Below are 27,330 nucleotides of genomic sequence, written 5' to 3' on the forward strand. Positions count from 1 at the left end.
ACAGCTATTTCTGTTTAAACATAAAACATTTGTAATACCTACAGAAAAACATTGTGATTATACCAATTTATAGTCACTAGAGTAATTAATTTTCAGTACCAGAGATTCCCACAGCAATGGGAAGACGATTCAAATGAGGATCACACACCCTGGTGATGGACCAGTCACTGAGGAAAAACTCCAGAGCCCAGTGTGATGGCCCACCTGCACAGTGGTCCACAATTACCAATTCTACCAACAGGGGAAAACATAAGAGACTTAAAATAATGTGCTAATTATTATTTTCAAGATGTAAGAGCCATTCAAGAAAAAGCACTAAAATATTTGGGAAAATGTAGGGGCTTTTCCAGAATATTTTTAAAAACCAGGCATCAAAAACTGCATGTCAATTTTTTATTCCATAAACTAGCAAATAACTCTTAAATGTTCTCTATGTTTTTGTGACTAATTATGAGCTAGTGAAGGTAAATAATGTACTTTATAAGTAAACTATTTTCACGTTAGTCTAGTATTCAAAGCACTCTGCTTGTTATTGTCAAATCAGGAACGAATCTTTTGCCCAGTCTTGTTTCTGCAAATAAATTTACATCATCAGTATTGTAATGAAATCAAAGTAAATGTGAGGATGAAGACTTCCTTCTTCCATAACATTTTATTTTGGATAAAAAAATCATGTATACAGACATCTTAAGTACAGATTATCTTAGTGTTTGGCTCCCTGTGTTCTCTCCTTCCAGTCAGCAATAGAAATGTTGAATTCTCTGGTCAGTTCAGGACATCTGTGTAGGTTGATCTGCTAAGAATGTGGTCAACTACTGAGCTAGCAGCTGACAGCAACATCTTCTGAGAGCAGGAGAAGGAAATATCTGCAGTGATTGTCATGCAATCACCTAAACTCAGCCCCAGCATCCTCACCAAGCCCTCTTCTCCCACCTCCATGGGCACTCTGGTTTGTACAGATCTGGCCTCTCAAGGTGGCTTCTGGAATGGAGATGCTCTAGGATTTCTTTGCCCATGTATTGTGTCAAATGAAGGGAAAAATAACCTTCCATCACTTACAAAGGACAGATGATCAGCACTCAGATGGGTTCGCCTGCATTCTTGCTACAAAATGGGCAGGTCCCAGCAAGAATTAAAAGGAGGTTCTACCACACACCTCCAGCCAGAGACTAACCTAGTTTTAAACACTTCAAAGCATGTGTTAGAGGGGGGTTTGTGTGGAAAGGGAAGAAGGAAAATTAAGCCAAAAACACAGGTAAGAGTTCAGGGTTTGCCTATACGGCAATTAAGCCATAATAAAAATGGAGCCTGGCATTCTTTGCCTCTGAAATGTATCATTATTTCCTTCCCAACTCTGACATGCACTTCTAGGAGACAGCAGGAATTTTTGTCAAGGCCAAGGTTACCCTTTTTTTTTAACTAAAACTGCAAGCCTTCATAAAAACCCCAATCTAAGAGCCTGGCTGCATACTCAGGTGTACCAAGCAAGCATGAAGAGGGGTTTGTACCAGCTCAGTTGATGCCAGGGAATATCAGATCACTGCACCTTAGTCTTTATGGGTGGCAAAACCACATTACTGCAGTCAGTCCAGTACATCATTCCCAAAACAATACTTCAATATGCAAAGACTAATTTAAAAGGCCCAAGGAGACCCAGGAGAGTGATGGATTAAAGGCAGAAGATTATGCGCTGTGCACAGACCCCTGTGTTCTGTTTGACCCTCAAAGAGGGACACACCTCACCTAGGGGTACAAGGCCAAATCATACCAAAATAGATTCCAAACCCAGAGTTTAACTAGTTTGCTATCTAGGCCAGGAAACAGTTCTGGAACACATTTAACACAGTTTAATCGCATCAAATCACAGCTGGCCCAGAACTGATTTTAACAACTGTCAACTGCTCCTTGGAACAGGCAAAGCCAAAAAGATCACAGCACACAGTTTACAGAGAGCACAGAGACAACCCAAACATCCAGAGCACCAGCAGCAAAGCAAGGCACATTCAAATCCCATGATCTTTATTCAGATTGGGTTACAAGGAAGTGGGAACTGGGAGGAGTTAATGTTAGTGACAACTGCAAGCCAGAACTGAAGGAGAAACATGTTGCACTGCCACCAGGACACAGCTTGAGAAATCCTAATAACTGATGGAGAAAGTTACTGCACTACTTACTGGATACCCGTGGCCTATTTGAGAAATGTACTAGCAAAAATAACCTCTCATCTCAGCTGGGGAGGGAGGGACAGTCACCAATTAAAAGGGGACTGAGGTAGGAAATGAGAATTGCATATTAAGAATGGTGAAGGAGGCAAAAATAACAAACATGTGCAATAGCACATGAGATTATTTCCAAGAAATCTCAGTACAATTTCTCTGGGCATGGGCTCATGGATCTGTTACTGCCCTTGAACAGTGGAATGACAGGGAAGAGGAAGGATTGCTGGGTGCTTGGAAAACAGACTGAACACATGGATGGGGAGCAGGCCAAAAATGTTACAAGAAATGGTCCCTACCCTTTCAACCTACTTGCACTTGCATACTCCTCTTTCCCATGTTCCTGGATCCCAAAGCTTTCCAGACATTAAAAATCAGCCAGACCAGTGTGAAGTGAAGCTGAACCAGCAACCCAAAAGGAAGGACTGATTCTAAGGAACTAACCCCTCAAAATCTTTGTCTAGTGGTGTCCAACAAATGGCAGAAGGCTAAAGGGAAGAAAAAGAAGTTTTAAAGTTTAGATGACCTAAATGAAGGGCTGAAAGCAACTTTATTCACATTTTAAGAATTCAAGTGTAATACATATTGGCTTTCAGTCTAAAGCTATAGCAAAAATCTCTGAGATTAACAGTAATCATCAAAATTTTCTTTTCAAATAGGGATTGACAAAGCTGACATGTAATAAAAGCTTCCAACCAAATTCATAGGCACTATTCCCCCTCATTCTGATAGGAGGCTGCCCTGTAAACACACTGAACTCAATGAGCGTAGGAGAAAACTGTTTTTATAAAATTACATCTCACTCTAAAGAAAATATTTGCATGGCTGTAGCCAGGAGTGTAATAAGGGTCGTTGGAAGATCACAGGCACAGAAAATTGAAGAGCCTGCCAGTTTTAGAGTTTTGTGACTTTTACTTTTTTTCCCCACAATCTAACTTTTCCCCAAACAAAACATTTCCAGCCTTTTTCATCCTAAGGACAATATTCAATATGCAAATCTCATGCTGTCACCCCATCCTGACCCCTAAAGAAAAATCAAAACTGCTTCCAGCCAAGCAATACAGCAGGATAAACTACAAGCTACTGTCCAGTTGTATTAAGAAGCCATCATCACCAACTCATGTTGGACCAATCCCTAAGAGAAAGAAAACCTCACCTCCAAGCTATAGGTGTGTAACTAATGCTGTAGATCTGTCCTCAGCAAGCTCTGATTAAACTGGAGAAACTTCTCTGTTTAGACAAAACTTATTGCTGCTTTGGCAATTTCATGCTATGTTTACAGTGGCTACCTTACCTTTTCTTCTGGCAAAGAAACAAAGATTGAGCAGAATGTGAAAAAAAAAATCAAGAGGAATAATGCACTGATTTCTGATCAAGTATTAGAAGTTCCTAATGGCTTCCCTTCCATAATTAAAAAAAATATACTGTAATTCCAGTGATCACCAAATATTTGTTCAAAAATTGCTTTAAGAACCATGTTTGGAGCCCCCACTGTGCTGGCTAATGTCCATTGTGTTTCTAAGGGCCTTCAGAAAGTATTCCCTCCTCCATGTTCTGTACTGTAAATGAGCACTTAGGCAAGGAAGAAGGAATAGTGTGTAAAGCCAACTCTGCTTTTAAACAGCTCTTTATCTTTTCCTACTATTTTCTGCACACTTCTTCCCCACAGACACTTTGCATTTCACCTCTGATTTAATGTTTTTATATTTTTTATCACAGGAAGGACTCTCCCCCTGGAACTTCACATGAGGGTATTAGTGATTTTCTGACCCTTTGTCCATTGAATTTTTTTCAGTCTCTTCTCCACAGAGAAATCAATGTATGATCAGCAATGCCTCAGCATGTTAAAGGACAATAAAAACAAAGGATCCTGAAAGTTAACCAGTACAAGTTTAGCAAAAAGTGTCACCAGCTACCTCTGTCTTTAAACCTCATTGCTGGCTGTGGTGGTGCAGCCCAGTTCCTGGGGTTGTCTCTAACCTCACCTCACTGTGCACTGAGCCATTTCAGATCACCAAGCTGACACAAAACTGCACTTTTCCTTAGGTTAGCTTTCTGCTGGTGCAGGACAGGACTGCACACCTCAGTCAACTTCCAGCATAAGGGGAACTTGCCAGAGAGCACAGGCTGGACATACTGGGGTTTCATCCTGCACCATGTCCATCCAGAATGAGCACTTTGTGGAGAAGAGTAGGACACACACAATATTATAGAAGAAAGGACAGATGTGAGTCTCAGAAAGTATTAAATCATCCTGCTGTGTGCTGTTACAGGCAAGCTTGTCCCAAGCATGGTTAAGCAGGACAGGACATAACTGAAACCCTGCTGTCAGACCCAGGAAACTTTCCAGTTCAGACACGACTCCAGTCCAGGGTTGAAGTTCAACTCTTCCCTTTGTCCAGGTTCACAAAAGGAAATACAAGTAAAATCCCTGACACTACCCAGCATACTTGAACAGGAAAAAGGTAATGGTCACCCAGCACCACTGCCATTCAGAAGACAAGAGCATGCCTCACCTCTGGTAACACCAAAGATTTTTATAATTTCTGGTATGCACTTCAACCTGACAGTATGTTGTTTACATAATTTTAATATGAACAGGAGCATAACAGAAAATGCTTCTAAGATAGGATCTTTGTGATTATGGGAGTGTTCTCCAAAACACAGAGAATAGAGTAAGACAAGCAGTATTTACCACAGCTTCCTCATCTCCTCTAGATCACAAAGAGAGGCAGATCAACCCTAATTATCTTTTTACTTGACAAAATACCTATACTGTCAAAAATTTTCTATGAGACATATTTTGCAAATGACCTTACTCCCTACTAAGTTAGATCAGAAGTATATCCATGCAGAAGTGACAGATATCAGAGACAACAGCAACAGTACATCCAGTCTATCTCTGCTAGAAAGAGAATTACACCTGAAAACCAAGTACCTGGGAACCACCTAATGCTCTGTTGAGTATGCAAGGGTTGTGTCAAAGTGGAACTCTCTACTGCAGAGTCAGCTACCTACAACATCTTTAAAACAAATCTCTGAAATTGCTGCCATATCTATTGTTCTCTACAAAACATCCTCATTACAGGAAATCCATTACTAGGATACATCTGAAGATGTAATTATTAGTGTGATATTTGCTTCTCTTCCAATGAATCTCACCAAGCATAAAACCTGAGACTGCCTTACCACTCATTAAAAATATGTTATTCTGGAGACAAAAAGTGGTGAATAGGACTAGAGATGAATACTGCACAATCAGAAATGTTATTTAGTTGGAAGTAAACATTTAAAGTTCTTCAGTTTAGCTTACACTGGAATTTAACAGCAGGACATAGATAACTTTTTCAAATAGTCCAACTTGAGGCCTAAGCCACCTTATCTGCACATAATTTTAATGCCAACATCTGGTCCTGTACAGGCAACATTTAATTCAGCCTAGTTAAAAAGAAAAATAGCATCCAACTATGCAAAGAGTTTTTACTTCAGGTGGTTACATTTCAGCAGGATTAAACTTAAAATTACCAGAACCACCTTCTCTTCACTGTGATATTGTTAACAGAGGAGAAAAACATTCTCTCAAGTTCAAAGGACAAACTGAGGTTCAAGTGTATCAATGTATTTCAGTCTACAGATAAAAGGAAGATGAGTCCTAAAAATGGCAAACATACCAGTCAGAACTAGGCCAATGTTGTGGAGAATCTAATATGAAGGCTCAAACCAATCGTTGATTAGGTTTGCCCTTGGACATAAGTAGCAAAAACTATGACACACTAACTGTGAGGAGGCACAAAGGCAAGGAAAATGTAGGCTCAAAGTAGGCTCAAGAAAAACATACCAAAAACTGCATTTATTGCAACAGAAGTTGTTATTCTGTAATCCTGAAATATGAAAACAAACCTTCCCTAGTGTCAAAATGTATCAGTTTTTCATGGTTTTTCACTATTATGTGCTATCTACTAAAGCTGTTTTTGAGACACTGAAGATCTACATTGTACAATTTTATACATATACATATATATATATGGGATGATATTTTTAAAACGTTTCATTTGAAGCACTCCAAGCTGATAACCTTTATCCAAATACATAAAACAAGAACCATGTCAAATGCACTATAAATAGCATTAATAGTAAGGAATCAATAATATCCAAACCTTTAGGTAACATCTTATTAATCCGCCCTTGGCATGCATGGGCACACTGCTGTAACGGCTCTCAAAATGCAATAGTCAAAGGTGAAGGACACAATTTGTTCAACTAGTTAATGCAACTGCTATTTAACCAACAGAGCCACTAAAATGCCACCTAATGAAATACTCCATGCCATGATAAGCAGCAGAGACAAGCACGATAAACACGGAACGTTTTTCTAAGAAAATATATTAAAAGTCCTCAGGGCTGTTACCGATCTGTCATATTTTTTTCCAAAGGCATGTGAAGATCCACATTTGACAACAACCATTTTAATCTCTGGTTCTCCCCCCACCCCATTTCTTGTACCGCGCCCAACACAATGGTACAACTGCATCTCCCAGGTATCGCCTTGATATTTATTTCTGCTTTCACAGTGACAAAGGTCAACTCTGATGCTCCAAAGATGCTTGCAGCAAAGCGGGGTGAGAGATATTTCTAACGACATACCCACACAGAAATGCAGCCTCCATGAGATGTTTTAATCTGACAAATTAAAATGGTTGGGAAACGCTATTTGGGTAACGGAATCGGCAGCCACATGCATTGCTGAGGGGGGAGCAATAAAAGGTCTTTAAAATAGGTCACTTTGAGCCAAATCCCACACCAGCACCGAACAAAATGGTATATACACTGAAAACTCACCGCTTGGGGAGGAGCGAGGGGCATGGAGGAAGAAAAAAAAAAAAAAAAAAAAAGGGGTGAAAAAAATAAAAGGGGATAAATCCTTGCGGGTCTCCGAGGGACCCCCCTACCCACTCCGGGGGTCGGGTCTCGGCCGGCGGAGCCCCCGGGGGAGCCGCAGACAAAAAGGGCCGCGGCGCTGGGCACGCCTGGCCGCGGGGCCGGCCCCGGCCCCAGCCCTGGGCCTCCGGCGGCCCCTGACAGCGGGGAACACCCCTCCGCCCGCGGCCGCCCCTCCGCGGGAAGCGCCATTTCGCCGCCCGCTCCCCCGCCGGTGCTCGGCGGCGGCGGCCCCGACCCTGCGGCACTGCCGCAGAGCGCGGCGGGGGAGGCGCCGGCCCCACCGGGCCGCTCCCCCCCCCCACCACCGCCTCCCGCACCCTCCCGGGGCCGCCCCGGCCGAGCCCCCCGCCGCGCTGCCTGCCTTACCCTCCGCCGCAGCCGGGCTGGGAGCGCCGGTCGGCCCCCCGCGGAGGAGGAGGAGGAGGAGAAGGAGGAGGAGGAGCGGGGCAAGGGGCGGCGGCCCCGCGGGGGGAGGCGCCCCCGGAGGGGCGTCGGGCCCGGCCCCCGCGGGTGCCCGGGCGCGGCGGGCACAAAGGCGGCGGGGCACGGCACCTAAGATGGCAGGGCGGGCGCGGCGGAGCGCTCAGCCGCCGCCGCCACCGCCGCCGCCACTACCGCCGCTGCCTGGGCCCCGCTCGCCGAGCCGCGGCCAGGCCGCGCCGCGGAGGCGCGGCGTGCGGGAGGGCGGGCGGCGCCGGCCGTGCCGCCGCGGCGGAGCGAGTCCGTGTGCCGGGCCGCGATCGCTGCCGCCGCCCCGCCGCCACCTCTCCTCAGCGCCGCCCGGGCTCCGGCTGCGCCGCCGCCGCCGCTCCGCGCTGCCCGCAGCTGCGGCCCCCGCCCGCCCCTCTCGCGAGACTTCGCCGCCCTCTCCCTCCCCCCCCAGCACCGCGGCCGGCGGGAGGGGCTGGGGGCGGCGGGGGGAGCAGGGGCGGGGCCCGGAGGGGGCGGCGGAGGGGCAGCGGGGGCGGGCGGGGCTGCGTGGGGAGGGGGCGGCGGTCTGAGGGGTCTTAGGTGTGTGTGGGGCGGGTGGCTCTCGGTGTGAGGGGCTCGCCGAGGTGGGGGTGCTGGTGTGAGGGTTTCTGTGGGGAGAGGTCGTTGGTGTGGTGGGTTCTTGGGGGCTGCTGGCTGTGAGGGGTTGTGTGAGGAGGAAGCCTTGGTGAGAGGGGCGCTTGGGGAGGGCTTGGTGTGAGGAGAGAGTAACCAGCTGTGTGAGGAGGGGCTTTGGCGGGAGGGGCAGTTTTAGGGGACAGGTGAGGGATTGCTGAGGGATGGGAGAGCAGGAGAGAGTTGGGGGTGCTGAGGGGAGTTTGGGGAAGAGGGTTTGTGGGAGCCCCGTGTAGGGACACTGAGCGGGGAGAAGGGCCTGAGGCCGTGGGGGACGTGGGGCCTGGACATAGGCAGGGAGAGGCCTGGCACGGGTGGGAACTTTTTGGGGGCAGTGTGGCAGAGGGCTGGGGATTTGGGGCATGCTGACTGTGGTGAGGATATGGAGCCAAGTGCAGCTGCCTCTGGCCAGGAGCAGCTCAGCTACAGGTGGTGACAATCCCAGGAGGTGGTAGGTGACTGCTCTAGTGCAGCTTCCCTCACCAAATGGGTGTATTTCAGCCTGCCCTTGGCCAAGCTGTTTCTGGGGTGTGGCCAGAAGAGGGGGGAAAAAAAAAATCTCATGGACTGAGCATGTGGTGTCCCAAACTGTACTCTTGGCTCTCAGTGGTGGGTGTTGAACGTGGTAGGTTGTTGAGCCTTTGTGTGCTTTGGTATCTCCATCTATGAAGCAGAGATAACAGTTGGCTTCATGCAGGGATTAATTATCGCATCTTGTAGTCACGTATTTGTTTATTTGTTTTTGCTATAGATTACAGCTGGAGGAATTCTAAACAGTCCACTTCTCCTTGTCATGGTGTTTGAGCGCATTGTGCTCCTGTCTGAACAGAGGAAATCACTGAGGTCAGTCTGCCTGGTGTTTATAGTTGCTTTCCCTTTCAGAAGTATGGGGGCAAGGAATCATCAAAATAACAATTTGTACTGACATCCTGATAATAAATTAATAGAAACAGTTATATAAGACACGAAGTTTGTCAAAGGTGTGTTTGTAGGGATGGCTTTCGCTTTTGACTTCAGAATTACGCTGAAGGCACAGTGTGCTCTGGTATGAAGTACCCTGCAAATACTCAATTTTAAATGTTCCCAGTATGAAATAACACAACTCTGTAAATCCGGTATTACTGCTACTGCTGAAATAAAACTGATGAAACAAACTTCCGTCCTATTTTCCCCATAATCTACCAGATTATTTTGTATCATAAGAAAGCTTTGTATCCAGCAGGTGTTGAGGTGATGCTGGATACCATTTTGGTAAATTTTGCATTTACCTTTAGACAGACAGAGGCACTGGGGACTGTTTAACCTGAGATGGGGGGGACACCTGAGGAATGTGGTTGGTTGTAACAATTGTGGACCACATCTAGAGTCTTGTGAACTTGTCCCAAAGTGGTCTGATACTTTGCTTTTTCAAATCCCAACAGGAAAAGTGAGACAAACATGGATCACTTGAAACATATGTTGTTGTGGGTATTGGGAGAGGCAAACTAAAGGTTTATCTGATGATCTCAACCTTGAAGTTGGCAGCTATGACAGGAAACTTGGTTTCATTCATCTGCCAAAGATATTTGTAGTGTATCATTTGACAAGTTAAAAGGCATTTTTATAATGACACAAAAATAAAACCATCCACTTTCTAAAACTACAGTTTCTGTCTTCTGAAATAATACAGGAGACACGCTTCTGGGGAAATTAAAGGCATGTCTGAAAGATAAATATTTGTGTTTTCAAATGCTGAAAGAATGGTGTTTAATGCTAATCTGCTCAGTATGGCCTATTGATATTAATTTGGTTTTGTACTTGTTTTGTCAAATTAGTGGGTATCATTCGCTTTTGGAGATGGGAGAACAAAATGGAGCAGTAAGAGAGAGTGATCCGCCCACGGGGTCAAAAGGTGGAATTGTGAATCAGGTTCTTCTGAATCTTGATCTTGTACTTCTTCCTGCAGACAAATTGCCTGTAAAGCTCATGAATTATGAGAGCTAGTGAGGTCCATGGAGCTAACCCAGCAAATGCCAGCAGAGAGTCTGGGCCTCGGCTCTTAGTGTTAACACACGTGAAAGATAATGAGAGGTCTAGGTAAAAATCCTTAGAGTCTCTTAACAGTGGCTGCAGAAAAATGTGAATAATGCTTTATCCTTAACTATCAACTATTTTACTTGAAATGCTAGATCTGCATTTGATATGTATTCAGTGACTGCTTCAAAAATATACAGTATAGTCTGTGAACAGACTGTTTGGAAAAAGTTCACTGAAATTCTCAAGGAACAGCCAGTATGAAAATTATGTTTATTGTCACCAGCTGAACTAAACAGCACATTTAGCTTTCCTAGTTCATCATATCAGATGTGTTCTTGCTGCCTTCTCAAAAGACCATAGTAAGCATCTAGAAAGTTAGTTCAGCTTCATTTGCTAATTTCCTGATGCAAATTTAGTCCACTTTAAAAAGAACTAAACAGGTTTATATATGTGTGCATCCGGGATTTGCACCAGTCTATCTGTCAGATAGCTATACCCAAAGTTAATTCTGTCTGAAGGAGGTGCCAGAACATCAATAAATAAATATTACAAATTGCCTAGCGGTTCAGCTGACAGGCTGAACTGGTTTCAACACGTTGCTCCCAATGTGCTGCTGCAGAGCTGGTCCTGGAGTAGACCCATACGACATTCCAGCATGGACAGGACCTTTAAGAGCATGCACCAGCTCTCCATGATATTGCAGGAGAGGAAGTAGAGAACAATGCTAAGTCCAACGGAAACTGTGGCAAGAATTTATTCAAGGCACATTGTAATTAGTTGAGCTGGGAGTTTGGCCAGGACATTGGGGTTAACACCCCTGCTCCTTTAGAGGTGTCATAGTTTATTTTTTTTAATGACTTTAAGTGATGAGAAGCTTGGCTTTCTGTCTCAGCAGAATGGCACCAGTTTGAGCAGTGTAAACTTCTTACAGCAATATGAAGGTGCTGGTTCAGAACTAACTCAGAGCACTGATGGGGCCTAGTACAGTTATCACTGCTTTATAAATACTTGCACTAGATAAGAAAGATAAGAGTGTGATTAGGGCACAGTTTCAGGTTCTGTGATTACAGCCATGCCTTCCTCAGCCTTCAGTCCAGATGCTGCTTTAATCTGGCCATTTTTAAGCAAATAAGTGTAAATTTTAGAAGAAATCATAGAATTTGAAACAGAGAAACTTGGTTATTAATTCTATAGCAGCTGTGAACAGCAGTTATCAATGCTTTTTCTTAGGAAACTTGTCATCATATAAGCAGAATGTAATTTAGCCAATTTAATCTTTTCATGCCCTTGAGATTTTAGTGTTCTTTGTAGGTATGATGTACCAATCTTGGAACTAACGTTCAGCTTGTTCTCTGCTTGCAGAGAAGATGAGCACGTGTGTTTTAGTGAGTTGTGCAATGCACAAATGAGGAATTGTTTTGATTTTACTAGCACATGAAACCTGCCATCATTCCTATAGTGCACTTTGGGCCATTATTATGGGTTATGAGGTTATACAGGAAAAACATGTTCTGGAGAAAGGCTGGTCAAAATAAACGAGCTAGAGTCTTCCAGATGACAACAATCTGGTTTTGTATCAGTGATGTAAATGCTTGGGTACATCCACTGGGATGCAGATACCTTGTCAGACAGTGTCCCTCTGACAGTTGGTGTTGTAAGGACCAAAATGAAGCAATACTGGCGTTATTGTGTAACTGCTTTTGTATTCTATGACAACAATTATAATACTTCACTCTTCTCTTACCTTTTATTAGATACTCCTTGCTGTGCACTTTGGATTGTTCCATGAGTTGAGTGGTTTTAGCTATTAAGAAATGGGGAAATGGTGGCACAAGAAGTACTTGCCAAGGTCATATGGGAAATGAGTGTCAGAGACATAAACAGAATCTCAGCCTTCTGACTTGTGCCACTCTGCCCTCTGGGAAACCAGACAAAAGTGGAAAAGTGGCTTGCAGTGTGACTCAACAGCTTTTCCTTCCTCAGCCACTGCCATGCTGGGCAACTACAAATAAATGCCAGTAGGTCATTTCCACCTGAGTCAAACAGGTTTCCAAGGGACTCTAGGTACCATGTCTTCTGCTAGTGAAGGCTCTTCAATGGGTCTTTGCAATACACTTGCTTTGAAATTTTTTCAAAATGTCAGAACTAACTGGTTTTTTTAGGCCATGACAACTGAGTACAAGGAGAGTCTGTTCAGGTCTCAGATGTTTTCCCAACAGCAGGGCTGAAGGGGGTTTTACTCTGGCATTGGTTCAGAATATCTGCAATGGATAAAGGATCAGTATTATGGAATCCTCGATCTTGAAGAGTGAATGATGGAAAGAAGCAGCACAGGAAAGGCCTTGGCTCTGGTCCTTGGATGGATGGGTAAGAAGAGGCCTTTGGCAGAGAAGGGAGAAAGGTGACTAATAATGTGAAACTGGGAGGAAACTCATTTTAGTTATGCAATCTGCTGGCTTGCTTTCTCTGAGGGAAGACACCTTTTGTTAGTTGTTCCACTGGCACTTGCTGCTCATGATGTCTTCTGAATAGAAATCTAAACCAATTATTTCTCTGCTTGACTTAGGAAGCTTAATTTAGCTTCGCAGCAATGAAAATACAACAGCATTTAATTTCTTTGTTCTCTGTCTGCAGGATTTCTCTTAGATTTACTTTGTCTCTTCTCTTTATTATTGGTTCTTTTTCCTGCCTGTCCAGTAGTTTAGCCAAGATGAAGAAACTTTTTCTGCTGTCATGCACTGATTCCCCATATCTCACTTGTTCCATAGTTTTCTGTGTCCTTTTTTGCCACATTTCCAAAGCTTCCATGGAGAATTTTGCCGTGGCAGTCCAAGAAGTTGCTGTTGTCTGATCTAATCCTTCTCCACACGTTTTCCCTCATAGCTGAGTCAGCAGAAGGGAGTTTGTTCTGTGCCTGACCCTGCTGGGTTAGTGCTGGCTATCTTAGCTCAGATCCAAGCCTGACAGTGCTGTGACTACCCCAGCCTTTGTCCTGGACTGGCTGGTGTAGGGATGTGTATTTACACCAGTTGACTGTGGTACAGAGAGGCAGCCTCTGGAAGAGTGGTTTGCTGGAGATGATGACTGGAACTGCTGGAGCAAGAGCTGGTGGAACTCTTCTGGGAACTCCTAGATTCCGTATTAGCATGGTGGCTTTTCCAGTGATCTGTAATGAACAGCTCTGCTGTTGACCCTGTCTGGGTCTTGATCTTCTGTTTTATAGATTGGATAGGTAAAACAACATCTTACAATGTTGTGAACTTGCTTCCAGGCACTGATTCTTATAATCTGTAAAACAGTTGTGAAACTGTGGCCTTGCTCTTCAGCAATTCTGCAGTCAACTATCTCTGAGACACTGTATTTCACCCTTGAATAAGATTCTACACCAGAAAAAGAGTTAGACTGCATACAGATTAACAAATGTGTTGCTAGTATCTCTGGCTACTGCAGCATGACTCACCCATCAGTGCTTGTCAGAGTCTGGCGTGACCTCATTGAAAGCTTCACCATCTCCTGTGTGAAGGCAGGTTGTAATCCAGTGTGGGAATCCTGAATAGGTGGGGAATGAAGTTCTGGGATTGTGATAATGCATACATCATAAACATCTCCCTGGAAATCAATTATGCCCTCACCAGGAATATTCTTGTATTAGATCCTTATTTCTGAGGCTCTCTTGGTGCTAAGCCTGCCTTTCCCTGCTTTTATTAAAAAAAAAAAAAAAACCACCTGTACTATTCTAGACAGCAACAGAAATCAATGCTGGTAGGAAAATTTAAGAGTGAATGGGACACATCAGGGAGGAGATGCTCTGTTATTTGCAAGGACAAGAAAGAACTGATGTTCCCTTTTTATTTATCATAGCTTCTACAGACTTTTGTTGTGGTTTTTTTTTTTTTCCTATGTCAGTAATAGGGCTTCTGGTATGCAGGTATCTGCTGCTACTTGAACTGAGAGTGAAATCCCTGGCTGTTGGTCTGGTTGCTGTCCTTAGGACACGTGAATGTCTGCTCCTCTTTTGCGGTAGGTAGTTTCTGTACCTGGCAAAGTTGTCTGTGCCAGCCTGGAAGCTTTGTCCATAAGCAGCAACAATTACTGTCTCTTGGTTTCTCAAAGCTGCAGCTCCTCAGACCTGTTTTGTCACAGAGTGTCAGTAACTTTGCATGCTCTGCTGTGCTTGGGATCAATTCTGGCATCTGTCTGAATTGCACTGTACGTCCCTCCTGCAGATCTGCTTTTCCTATGCAGACTCTTACCTGGTGAGTTTGTTCTCCTGCCCTTTGCCTTAGGTAAACGGTAGTATGATTTCTGCATTTCTTAATACTTTTTTATCTTGATTCTGGAAACATGGATCATTATTATTTTGGGGTGGAGGAAGAAGGCAAAAATCCGGTTCTGAGTAGATATATTTTACATTCTGGTCCTTTTTAAGGAAAGTGTCACAGGTCACAGAATCAAGGCATGCATATCATTTGTAAGGAGAGAATAGGCAACCTTAGGCCTTTTTCTCCATGATTCCTTACCACAGAGATCAGACAGGTACTTTATCTCCTTAGCTGTTTTGTGAATCCATGGGGAAATTAGTTGATGAGTCTGCCCAGTTTCTAGTACTGAGCACTGTGCATGTGCACACAAAATACATCTAGTTCTAAAAAATAATGTCTCTGATGTTTGTGCAGAGACCAAGGCCTGGACGATGTTTTGAGACTAGGCATGCCTTTGCTGGATGATCTGATGGATGCACCTCGTCATATACTAGGGTGTGAGAGATGGAAGCCCCACAGAAGCGTTGTCCATGCTGCATTCAGCTGTGAGGATGTTGGCTTAAATGACTGATCCAGTATTTGCAGTCCTATTGCTTGATTTACATCTTGATTTTTAGTATCTTGGCAGACCTTTCTTTCACATAGTAAAGCATACCTGGGGTTGTAGTAGAAATCTGCTCTTAGATCAAGCTCAAACCTCATTGCTGTTCCCTGCCTTCAGCTGGGAATGGACAGACACCATTTGTGACTGAATATCCTGAGTCACTGATTCCCAGCTGGCATGTGCACTGCAGTTCCATCTCTTCCTTTCCGACTGCACTCCCTAGAGGAGATTGGGAACAACTGCAGTCGTCAGCTCCAGCTTGCCGGGATCCACACAATTGGTGGACAACCCCTGTCTACGTCTATGGGGTGAGCCGCTTGTGATTTGTTACTGTATTCCTGGTGTTTCCACACCGGAAAATAGAACAGGTGTAGGAATATTAAAAGAAAAAAATCAGTTCCTTGATATTTACTTGAAAAATATCTGCATTGTGGAGATGGTGATAGGTTATCTCCATTAAATAATCAGTTGAGACAAGTGATGATGTCAGGAATGCTCTTATGATAAGATTGTGTGATAATGATTATGAAAACTAAGAATCTAGAGAGATGATGAAAGGTGAGGTAGTTTCTCCCTACACTGGCAAAATTCTGTTACCAGGAGCATGGGTCCATCTTGCAGGAGCTGACAGATTATCTGTTCTGTCAGACACTCTTGTGCTGTGTTTGTTATCTTGCTTGTGCTATGTCCCAAAGAAAGGCTGCTTAAGCTCAGCAGGGAAATAATGCAACATGTTGCTATGTTATTTCATCTGACCAAAACATTTTCACTGTGTAATACTTGCTGCTAGTCTTGTGCATAGCTCTGGGGGAAGCTGAAACACAAAACACTTCATTGAGCTTTTTGATCCAACAGGTCTTGACATATTGCTGCTGGACACATCTCTGTGTCTGATCTGAACTGCGACAGTTCCATTCTGTCCTGCTAAAATAACAGCATATTCAACAATACTACTCTGTCCATGCCATTTCCACCTATTGACTAAAAAGTTAAATTCTTATTGAGCTAGTTTTAATTTACATGTCATAAGATATTAGCTAATGGTCAGCTGATTTTCCTGGCATGAAGATTGGAAAGTCTGGGACCAAATGAGTTAAACCAGCTCCTTCTGCTGAAATGCCCAGTGAAATACAGTGATGCTCTGCATATCAAATCTGTTTGCAACAGGTCACCAGTGTTTGCCTGGGACAGTTCATCCTGTTAGCAGGCACTGATCTGGCTATGGAGGAGATATGTGGCTTGTGCTGACTCATGGAAGCTGGTGCAAGTTGCATCAGTGAAGGAGTGGCTCACCAGTGAAGCAGGATGTAAGTTTTAGTGTAAGAGCTGTTAACAAACCACCTTTAGAAGAAAGTTGGGGAAAAAAAAATACATGAGAGAGACTTTGAAATCTGACTTGATGAAATTCTGATTCTTCTTGCTGCACCAAGAGCTTGTTCCAAATTGGGAAGGTGCAAAATTGTTAACACCACTGAGGTGTCTTGGGAAAACATTCACTGTAGCTGCAGACAGCAGCAGTCCTAAGGCAAGTTTTCTGGGGAGGGTTGGATGACAGCTGTTCAAAAACTTCCATATAGTTACTCTTGTTCCTTCTATATGGATCTGACTCATCTGTCCCTGTCCTAAACACACCAGTTTCACTTTGGGTTTTTTCTTTCCTCTCATTTACCTCGTATCTCATATCCTTCAAGATTCCTCACTGGGCTTAATTCTATTAAATTCAGTTCCTCTGACTTACTTTGCCTGTGCTTTGCACCTGCTACAGAGCCCCAGCAAACTTGGCAGCCAACCCTTGGGCACTCCAGAGAAAACAACTGTCTAGACCAGGCACCTTCTGCCCAATGGCCTGGACGTACCCCAGAGCTCCCAGGCATTACTCTGTATTCAGAACAACATGTTGCTATGCAAATGATTCCTTTCTGTTCTTCCTCTTACCTCCACAGAGTTATGTGCACCCGACTTCTCAGCAGGCGCTAGCCTAATGTTTATTGATCTTTTACAGAGGTCTGATTCAAAGGAGGATTGATAAAATCTTGTCCAATGTTTTTGTGAACTCATAATTGCACCTGCCTCCTACTAGGGAATGAGGCAAGTGGGAGTGAGGGAGCCCACAGAATAAATAGTACCTTCTGCAGAACTGGAGCTAGTGCAAGCTGGAGGCCATCACTGCAAAGGCCTTACAGAGCCTCTGCTATCCAGCAGAATTCAGGAAGGTGTGTTACTCTTTTCTAAAAGGAAGGGAAATCAAATCTTGGTTGAAAGAGTCCTATGGCATGGGAAGGGCACAGAAGCTTTAGTGCAAAGTTGCAAGCTGTGCCCGTTCCCACTTAAAGCCCCTGTTGCCCTAGGCAGTCATTGAGCCTGTCAGTGTCCTGCAGCTTTCGTACAGAGATGTGACCAAAATAGCTCCACAACTTTACAATGTGGCTAAAAATAGTTTGCAGGTCAGCTTTTTTCTCAAAGGTGGTGGTGACATGAGGGGGAGAGCACTCTTGCTCCTGATCAGTGCAGGTAGAACTGGGTAAACAAAGCGGGGACAGCAGCAGTTTAGCTGAACAGCCTTGAGGAAAGAGGTAATAAGGGATGGGAAAGGACTAGGGAGAGAGATGGCCCAAAGTGTTAAAGGCATGGGTGGATCCACTGCTGCTGGCCAAGTGAGTGTGCTTGTACCCTGACAACTCCCTGGGGTTTTGATTCTGTGATATTTGAGAGTTATCAGTCTGTTCCTGTCTCCTTGTGGCCCATGTCAGGATGTGTCACTGGATGGGCTGGCCAGCCAATGCAGCGTTTCTTGCTCCTCATTTCCAGACAGTGAACACAGCCCATGACATCACCTCTGGCCAGCGGCAGATCAGAGGCTAGGCCATGGCAATGTCAAGTGTGTTTTGCTGTGGCCATTCAACCAGAGAGCTGATCTTTTACAGTGCAATTTGCATGTGGAGAAATCTGGATGGCCCTTAGTTCTAGGGGGATTTCAGTATTTGTTCTTGGGCCAAAAATAGGCTGTTTTTATGGGGTTGAACTGTCTGTTTTTGTAGAGCATTACATTTTACCAAACGAGCAAAGCTGCACACCATGATCCTCAGAGTTTTAGTCTCTGTTGTGTATACTAAGTCTGGCCATGGAGATGAGTCTCAGCCAAGTCTGGAAGTTAAGTGCCTGATTTGGAACGCTGTGGGAATCTAATGTAGGTTATCTGAGGTTTGCCATGCCTGCAGCTCCTGTGCTGCTGAGGTAAGTGCACTGCAGCAGGCTGTGCTAGTGAGAATTTCCTTTGTGCTGCAGGTTTCATGCCTGGTGCTTTCACAGTGCTAAAAGAGGGGAAGGAGACAACAAAAATGTGAAAAATCGAGGCCAGGTCATTACTGTCAGATGAGGACAGAGTCCTGTAGCCAGTCAGATGTGACAGAATGCACTTGCTGATGCTGCTACCAGGAAGCTTGAGAGAAATGTGACTGAGTGATAGCACTGCGCATGTGCCTTTGCAGGAAGGAGGCTGTGTGTGCTCTTGCAATTCTTTTCTCTGCCCAGCAACATCATTGCTTCTTTTCCTGGTGTTCTGCTTAAGCAGCTGTTTCTGCATTTATGATCCAATGTATTCTTCATACAAGGCCATCTTCACACTGAGCCACCTTCACTGTCACTATCAGAAGGACTGATAAGACCTCAGTTTTGCTTTGAGTAAGCAGTATAAATAGGGCAAAAGCACTGTAGTTACTGTTCTCTTAAACTAGTGCAGGTCTTGTAGGACCAGCCCCTGTCCCCACCTATTTAAAATGGCTCCTGTTGCCTCACGAGAGGGAGACTTCAGCCAAGTGCATCTCCATATTGATAAGTATAGAGAGAATTATGCGCATGATCAGCTTGTTGAGGATTTCATTTGATGTGCAGCTGGAAGTCAGCTGCCAACAGAAAAGGGAGCTCTGCATCCCTACGAGTGCATTCAGATGCTATAGGCCACGTTAATTGCAGACTGCAGTTAGAACAGCTTATAGGTAAAATCAACTCAATACCATCACCATGACCATTTAGTACAGTCATTTCTGAGCACAGCAATTTCTCACCACAGCCTGCTCCTTCCCTTCAGTGAGAGCTGTTCCTTGGTCTGCCCTGCCCAGCTTGTAAATGCAGCTCATCATCTCTGCAAATGAGCTGCGTAGGTAATGGGAGGAGGAGGAGGCAGCAGCAGTGCAACCTGCCCATCCCCAGCCCGTCATAAAGGCTCCGTGCTCCCTAGGCTTTCTGAAGTTATTTGCCACATGAATCGTGTGGGTATAAAACTTTGCTGTTTCCTTAAATGCTCTGCCTTTTGCAACAGGTCATTTCCCAGTGGGGAAAACAGGCTGTTGATGTGCTAGGCACTCAGCTTGTCGTTTGGATAAGATCCAGAGCCGATTAGTTTGTGCGCAGCAGCATGCTAACACAGGCAGAATGCGCTCAGACTGGCTCCTGTGGAGACTGGGGCTATCTCCCTGTTCTCCCCACCTCTGTGCGCGGCCCCCGGCACAGCGTGAGCACCCGTCCCTGTCCCTCTCCTGGTCCCTGTCCCTCTCCCCGCCTGTGCTGACACGCCTACAGGGAAACAGAATTTGCACCCCGTGCTGCTTGCCCATGTCCTGATCGGTACAAGCCCTCCCAAGGCAAACAGTGATTTGCCTGTCTGCACTGACTCAGCTGTGCTGAAGGCAGGAATCAGTAATAAATCCGGTTCAGTAAAGTCCATAGGTAAGGAACAGCCTTCTGTAGCAGATACTGAGGCATTTTAAAGGAACTTGACTCTGTCCCAGGAAGTGCACTGAAGTGAGCAATGCTGCATTGGGCAAGAAAGCCTACCCAGAAGCCATTAATCTCTCAACATTTGTAGCCCTGCGGTTGTAAGCACTGGGGGTTGTCTTCTCCTGCCTGCAATTACTAGCTAACAACTGGGAATTCAAAGGAATCTGGGCTATCTTTAGGAAGCAAGTACCTACTCTGCCTCCTCTCAGGAAGCAAGGTCCTTCATTACAGCCTGTCATGGCAAGGGGCTTGCAGATAAGGAGGAAGGGCAGGAAACCTGCTGGGCTTTGGTTCTTTAGCAACTCTAAATATTTTCCATAGTCTTAGCACTGTGAGTCAGCATTTCTAGAGCCTTGACTTGTTTACAGCAGCAATCAGTGAGATGGTATAAGGTAGGTGGGGTGTGGAGGTATGCTTGTGTCTAAAAGGAGAAACCCTTTGCCCAGGCACAAGTGGAGAAGTTGCCAACTGTATTTTCCATTTGTGGCTAACAGGAAGCAAAGGACTGGATACCCTTAACAGTAACTGCAGTGGAGCCACTTCCAGGATAAGGAGTTTCCTAGTGTGAGAAAGGGAATTGAACTTCACAAAGCTGTAAACATGGTGTTGTCATAGTTCACTTGATACACATATATATATATAAAGACTGCAAATATTTAGGATTATCAGTATAGTGGGATAAAGGTAACACTTCTAGCCAAATGGTGTGGATTCATTTTGCATTGACATGCTGTGAGGTATGAAGACCCCCAAAAGTGTACAGGTAACAAATCAATCATTGAAGTTTCCATTCAGAGCCAATACCCACACTGGAATAAGGAACATCAGCCATGGGGTATCTTCTGTCACTGCATGCAAGCTTTTTCCCTATGCCTGACTGGTCAGCCTGGCTGGATCTCGTGGTAAAGGGAGGTGACATCAAACCCAAGATATTTTAGATCTGCGACCTCAGTTCTGCAAAGGTGTTTATTTTGAAATTTCTAGTTTCCATAGCGATGTAGTGCTGTTCTCTCTCATCTTTCTCCCATTAACCCAGTCTTAGCAGCCATTAGATAAATTATCAGTGAGGCAAACCTTAGCATTTTTTAATCTTAAGTGATTTTATATGTGTTGGTTCCTTAGTGAATCAGAGGCATTTAGTTAAGGATTGACTCATATCCTTTCCTGGGGCTGACATGAGGTCTATTACAGTGAAAAGATAATGAAGAGTGAATATTATTAATTGGACTTGAAGAATGAATTAGTGGGCTACTTTAGAGTGGGGGTCTTATGTCTAGAATTCTGGTTCAGTTATGTCTTTAGATTTTACTTGTGTTCACTATAGCTTCATTAGGACATAGTGTTTTTGTTTCATACATGTAGTAAATAAACCCTTTTGCAAGGGTTGCTGTGTACTGCTGTTCCACTGCTTTTCTCCACCCCAGAGGTGACTTTTGGACACAGTTCCCCTTCCCATTGTTTACAGAGCCAGTGCTCGTGGCTCATTCCTTCATTCTTCTTTTCAACATCTACAAAAAACACAGCTAAGAAAACAAGGCAAGATCTTTTTTATTGGTGTGTTTTGTTTGTTTGGTGATTGTTGTTTTGTTTTGTTTCCTGGTGCATCTGGCCTTTCCTGGTCAAGGAGCTACTAGTTTTGCCAGAATAGTTATTCAGGTTGGAATGTAAAAATCCCAGACTTAACCCTGCAGCAACAATGGCATGCAAAAAAACAAAGATGTGGAGATGATTTGTTCTGATGGTGTAGCTTGCCTTTTAAGGAGATGATTTAGTGAGTTCTTTTGCCTATATGAATTGTGTCTCCACCTGGGGAGCTATGCCAGAATAGCTGTTCCACAAACCCTTTGCTGTGAACAACAGCCTTTGTCCTGGAATTCAGTCCTCATGAGTAGGTAAGCAGTGAAGCACAGAAACTGTGTGGGAGAACGAGAGTGGCATTGTGGACCAGATTCCAAGATAAGGAAGTAGGGCTAAATACAGGCAAGGGCCTTTGCCTCCTGCAGTGTCCTCACTTAGTAACAAAAATACCTGAATTGTATAAAATAGAGCACAGATCCAGTAAGTTGAGGATGCAGGAACTCCTCTGTGGAATCTGGATGTTAACAGGCATCTGCTGCACAGTGCCCACTGCTTGCCCTGCCAGTCAGTCAGTTCTCCTCCCCAGCTAGAGCCATCAGCTGTCTCGTTTGTATTCAGTCCATGAGTTCTTCAGAGGAGACGGGTTTTTAAATGTAAGTTCTTCACCCTGCTTCTATTTGAGCTCCCCAGGCCCTGGATATCTGGCAGAAATAGCCTCTTAAATCCCAAGAGGTAGAAGCTCACTCGTGCTCCAAAGAATAGCAATCCTAACAAAATCTCTATTTTAGATGTCAAATATTTACTTTTAGCTGAATTATGCCCATTCATCAAGAAAACTAATAATACTTTGCTCTTCACAATGTAGCTTATCAGTGAATCCTGATATATTTTTTATGCAAAACATTAAAAGGTGGTTGCTTATCTTTTCATTTACCTTTTTCCCCTTCATGTTCCTGCATTCCTGTGTTTTGAGATAAGGCTAACAAAAGTTCTCCAATTGCTATCTCTAAGCTATGCATTCTGCAATACCTTCACTGTGTTCTTCCTGATTCACTCCCTCTGAGGTGAATGGTCCCAGTCTTTTTAAATTTCCTTTAGAGGAGGGCTCTTCCCAGTCCCTAATCTTGTAGTCAACCATCATTGCCCTGTGTCACATAATGAAGCAGTAGTTCACAGTAATAACTCAAACAATAGCAGATCTGGTGCTCTGTCAGTGCTGGGTATTGTTAGGTTGGAGACCCTGAGTGCAACACAAGCAGTGGAGTCCCCATGTGTTGTGCTGCCAAATGCAGATATACCCAACACATATCTAAAAACTAATAATTAAAAAAAATCCTGTTTCAAAGTAACTGCTTGGTATCCAAATGGAATGAGAATGAAATGTGACTAGCAGCCTTGTGACTGTTGTGTTGTATAACAAGATAAAAAGTGCTTGGGATTTGTGGATTGAGCTTTTTTTCATTTGTCTTCCAGAGGTCAAAGTCTACTGCAAGCAGTGACCGATACAATTCCCTGTGTAGGTCAGGCTGGACTGCCTGTGCCTCATGTTCTAACAGCAGGGGAGTTTGTGCAAGAACACCTTGGTTGGTATTTGTGTGGATTTCTCTGTGGTCCCTGTGATGAGCCTAGCAAACAGGAGGAGATCCAGAATTGTCTGAAAGCCAGGATTCTTTGAAATCCCAGAGTGGTAATGATGAGAGATGTGGCTGAGGCCAACTGCTAGCCTGCCTCCTATGCTGCTTCTTGCATGTGTCCAAGAAGCTGCCTCCAGTTGATACAATTGCACTCTAGTAAACAATTTTGCATGCAGATATGGGCAGCAGATGTTAGTCATGCCTGTGTGAACACTTCAGCATTTTTACAACAGGGATGATCCTCAGATTGAGTCCTGTTAAACAATGGATGTGCCCACCAGAAGTCACACTGGTTGCAGCCATTCTCTTACAGCTTGCTCAAAACACTTTGAAGGATGGTCACGCCATCCTTCTTTGGCCACTCAAGGGGATTGACTCACAAATATGAGCAAAATAAAATTAGATGGCTTTAAGTGGCTGCAGCCCCAGCTGTGTCCCCACTGCCCAATTCCCAGAAGGTCATCCCTGCAGCCAGGCTGGCTGTAGAAGGCAACTCCTGAGCTGCTAGAGTGACAGCCCGTTCTTCAGGGTGTTAATATTTGTCTGGCTCCTCTGTGAAACAGTTTAGAAAGCTTAACCAGAATAAAAATGTGCACTTTTCCATCTGAAGAATTAGTTTTTAGTTTAATTTCTTAGATGGGCTCTGAGAAGCAGCACCATTACTGTGAGGGCAGGGCAGAGAGAGATGACCTTCCCTTTTGGGAGCAGCCATTACGTCACTTTTGCTGCCTCACAAAACTATGCCCAATGGTTATTTTTGGTGCTGGACTGCCTTAATTTTCTGGGGAGTGAATGAAGGATTACCACAGTGTGCTTATGACATTTGGAAACTCAGCTTTTAGAAAAAAAATCATAATTCAGCTTAATGCTGAGGCTTAAATTGCTAGGGATGGGAAAGATGAGTGTCCATGGTATTCATTTCTACAATTCAGCTAGGGGTTAAATCCTTTTTAAATTTTTTGGGTTTTGCTGCTGTTTAAGACCTCTAACCTAATGCCTACTATCCAGCTGCCTCTAGAGAGAGAAGTCTTTAAAGAGACCAGCTTTGTACCTATAAATAATGTACACAGCAGAGTACAAAAATGGAGTCAAGGAGAAGCTCCTCCTTACCTGAATGTAACTGCAGCGGCTCTGTGAGAATAGCTGTGGTCAGGCTGTGAGCAGCACTCGTACCCTGTCATCCATCTTGACTAAACTGCTTCTGAGAACTGATTCTGAGATTCAGAATAAACTGGTAAATCACAGCTGCCTTGTACTGAAACACATTAGATGCCAGCAGCCAAACGTGGCAAGGTTTTGAACAGTGTGGTTCTAATCCTGCTTGTAACTGAAGGTCTGCTGGAGTGCTTTGTTAAATTGGATGTGTTGGAATATGGACAGTTTTGCAAGCCTGATCCCCTGCTATAAATGAAAACACTGTGGCAAAAAAATGTAAATAAATGCCACACATACTTTGAGGCCTTCCCACTATTTATAAATATGGTAATTTTGGTGTTTCCCAGTTTTGAGTTTTAAACAGGAGACAGATACATGAAATATTACAAAGCAAGCATTTTATTTTTTTCTTTATTAATTTTATAATTTCACTTTTTACTTATCTGAAAACAGTTAATGGAAACTAAATGTAGTGTTTTAAAGAAGATTGCCTTTGAAAGGAAATAATTTGTTCTTGAAAAAATAATTTCAATAGCTTCCCAGTTTAACTGCATTTTAATATGAACACAAAACTCATCCTGGGTCAGACTCTCCAGGAAAACTTTCTCATGATTCCTGTAGCAGTTGATTCATTCCTCACCACCTTAATTTTGCAGCTTTAAATGGCAGGTTCTCTGCAAAGCCATCCACTTCAAAGCTTTATAAAACAGAGCTTTGAATAAATTACTGAGTTAGAAATTATACTGGCTGTGCCCAGCTTTGTGCCTGGATGTGGGAATACTTGGCACTGGGTGTGGAATTCCAAGGAAAATTGCCTCTTTGCTGGCTTGCCAAAGAGCAGTAAGAAGGAAAACTGCTGCAGATGAGCAGACAAGGAAATGTCTGGTTTCCCTTCCCAGAGAACACATCCTGAAGAGCTGTTGAATATTAATACACATTCTAGCTGGTGTAACACACTGGGCAAACACTGGGATTAACAGAAACTTCTGCTTCTGGAGGGGATATGTCCCAGTGTGGCCACGGGGCAGCACTGCCTGCTGGAACTGCTCTTACCTTTTAAATGCATCCCTGAGGATGCAACGTGGAATCAGTGGGAAGGGGGGAAGGCCTAGGGTGTGTGGACACACCATGTTGGGGTGAGGGATGCCTGTGCTCCATGTGCCAGCTGATAGGCTATATTATTTTAGCTTATTTTCCCTCTCTTTTGCTAGATTTATTTAAAATAAAATGGTAACATGACACTTCTAAGCAGTGCCATAGTTGCTTTGTCTTCCACAGAGACACAGCCCACCTTCCTCTGTATTCAGATTTCTGGTCTCTGTGTGTGGAGACGATTTGTCTATAATTGTTTGCTTTCTTCAGAGTCTTTTGAAGTTTAAATCTTCAAGCCAGCTTCCTATATTAAAAATAAATTCTTCCAAGCCACCAATAAAATGTCAGCTGTGATTAAAGCCCGACTCCTCATTTTAAGACTTGTCTCCTAAGCACTGTGAGGTCACTCAATGAGTCAGCGTTTGAAAGGACCAGGACCGTTATTGTTTGGGTAAAGCCCAAAGTTCATCATTGCTTGCTTAAATGGTTTCACCATGTTTTAAATTGCTTTGCATTGTGCTGAAAGACGTGTAAACTACAGGAATGATTTGGCAGAGAACTTGTGATATTTCAGGCACCTCAAATCTTGAAAAAACCCTCTGTATTAATGTTGAAGTTGGTATTTCTGGTAAGGAAGAGCTTTATCTCCTTTGTAGTAGAGAGGAGGGTGAAGTGGGAAGCTGTGTTTGAGGCATAAACTTTCAACTGTGTTCTCTTAAAATAAAGCTTGGGAACTGTAAAAGCTCCAGACAAGGGCTCTTGTACGGTGCCAAAGTCTGATAGGGCTTTTCTAGACACATGAACTTTATTAATTTTGTTTATTAAAATAGTGAAAAATAGAACAGACCATTAAGTTGCAAGGAAAAGCTCTATATTTTGAAGACTATCTATGGAGCCTGTTTATATCTTTTGTGCACATTAATTGTAATAGTCTTTAATTACATGAATACATTTTATTTTGTAAATTTTCCTCCCTGTTGTTGCAGTGCACACTGTTGGGACTATTTGGAGACAATTAATCACATCAGAGCAGCAAATGACTTGGAGCAGAACTCTGCCTCTGTCTCTAGCCTGTGTGACTCGTGGGTCTCCCCATTTTCTCTGCCCTTTTCCTACATTCCTAATTAACTCCAGCTTCAGTTCCTCACAGATCCATACAACCCCCAACCCTGTCTGGAGAATTGGGCCTTGGTGTTGAGGAGAAATCCAGGAACAGCAGTTGAATGTCTTGCCCTCCTGCACTAGAGGCTGGTCAGAGCGCAGGCGGGAGTTCAGCTCATATAGCTGCCATCACCCCCCGAACATGCTCAAGTGGGGAAAATCAGATTGAAACGGTATGAAATCTGTGGGAAATTCTGTTAAGTTTCAAGAGTTCTCCTCCTTACACTCTCGGGCTTCCCCATCACCCTTGGATTTTTTTGTTAAGCATCAGTTAAATCCGGTGCACAGGTGTATTTGTTGAGCCCACCTTTCCCGGGCCGGGTGGGTGCTGAGCCCGCCCGGTGGCGGCTCCGTGCGGGTCTGCCCGGGCGGCTGCGGGTGGAGCCCTGGAGCCGGGTGAGCTCCGGCTGCCGCGGGAGTGCTGCAGCTCGGCCCGGCAGCGATTCGGGGCGCTGCTGCTGCTGCTGCTCCGCGCTTTCCGTGCCTGCTGCTGGGAGCGCCGCCGCTCAGTGTTCACATCCCTGCCCAGATCCCCTCCGCGTGGCCCTGGCTGGGGCCGTTCCAACCCTCTCCGCCTGCCCCGGGGCGCGGTTCACCCGCTTCATGACGGTAAAACGGGGTTTTGCAGCATCCCGGGCCGCCCTCCTCCCGGTGACCCTGCGGTGAAACCCCCCCGGGGCCGCACGCCGCTGCCCGCCGGTTATGGAACATCCCAACGGCAAAGGCCGGGGACGGAGGCGGCTCCGCCGCGGCCGCTCGTTCTGGCTCTGCCGCGCTCGCACGGGGAGGGG

At 44.5% G+C, this 27,330-nt stretch overlaps 1 protein-coding gene and 1 long non-coding RNA gene across 2 annotated transcripts in view; one reads left to right on the forward strand and one right to left on the reverse strand.

Moving 5' to 3' along the window:
- The window catches only part of TAOK1 (TAO kinase 1), a 62,546-nt gene extending 54,927 nt beyond the window's left edge, over positions 1-7,619 (reverse strand). Inside the window, exon 1 of the mRNA XM_033078397.2 lies at positions 7,524-7,619. The gene's annotated coding sequence lies outside the window, so the exon portion shown is untranslated. The remainder of the gene's footprint in view (positions 1-7,523) is intronic.
- Positions 7,620-8,177: 558 nt separating this feature from the next.
- Positions 8,178-25,121, forward strand: LOC117005977. The gene is made up of 2 exons (XR_004419932.1): positions 8,178-9,104; positions 22,971-25,121. It is a non-coding gene; the product is annotated as an uncharacterized LOC117005977 (long non-coding RNA).
- The last annotated feature ends 2,209 nt before the right edge of the window (positions 25,122-27,330 follow it).

This window comes from Catharus ustulatus, chromosome 22, assembly GCF_009819885.2.
Source record: "Catharus ustulatus isolate bCatUst1 chromosome 22, bCatUst1.pri.v2, whole genome shotgun sequence".
In the NCBI taxonomy this organism is placed as follows: Eukaryota; Metazoa; Chordata; class Aves; order Passeriformes; family Turdidae; genus Catharus; species Catharus ustulatus.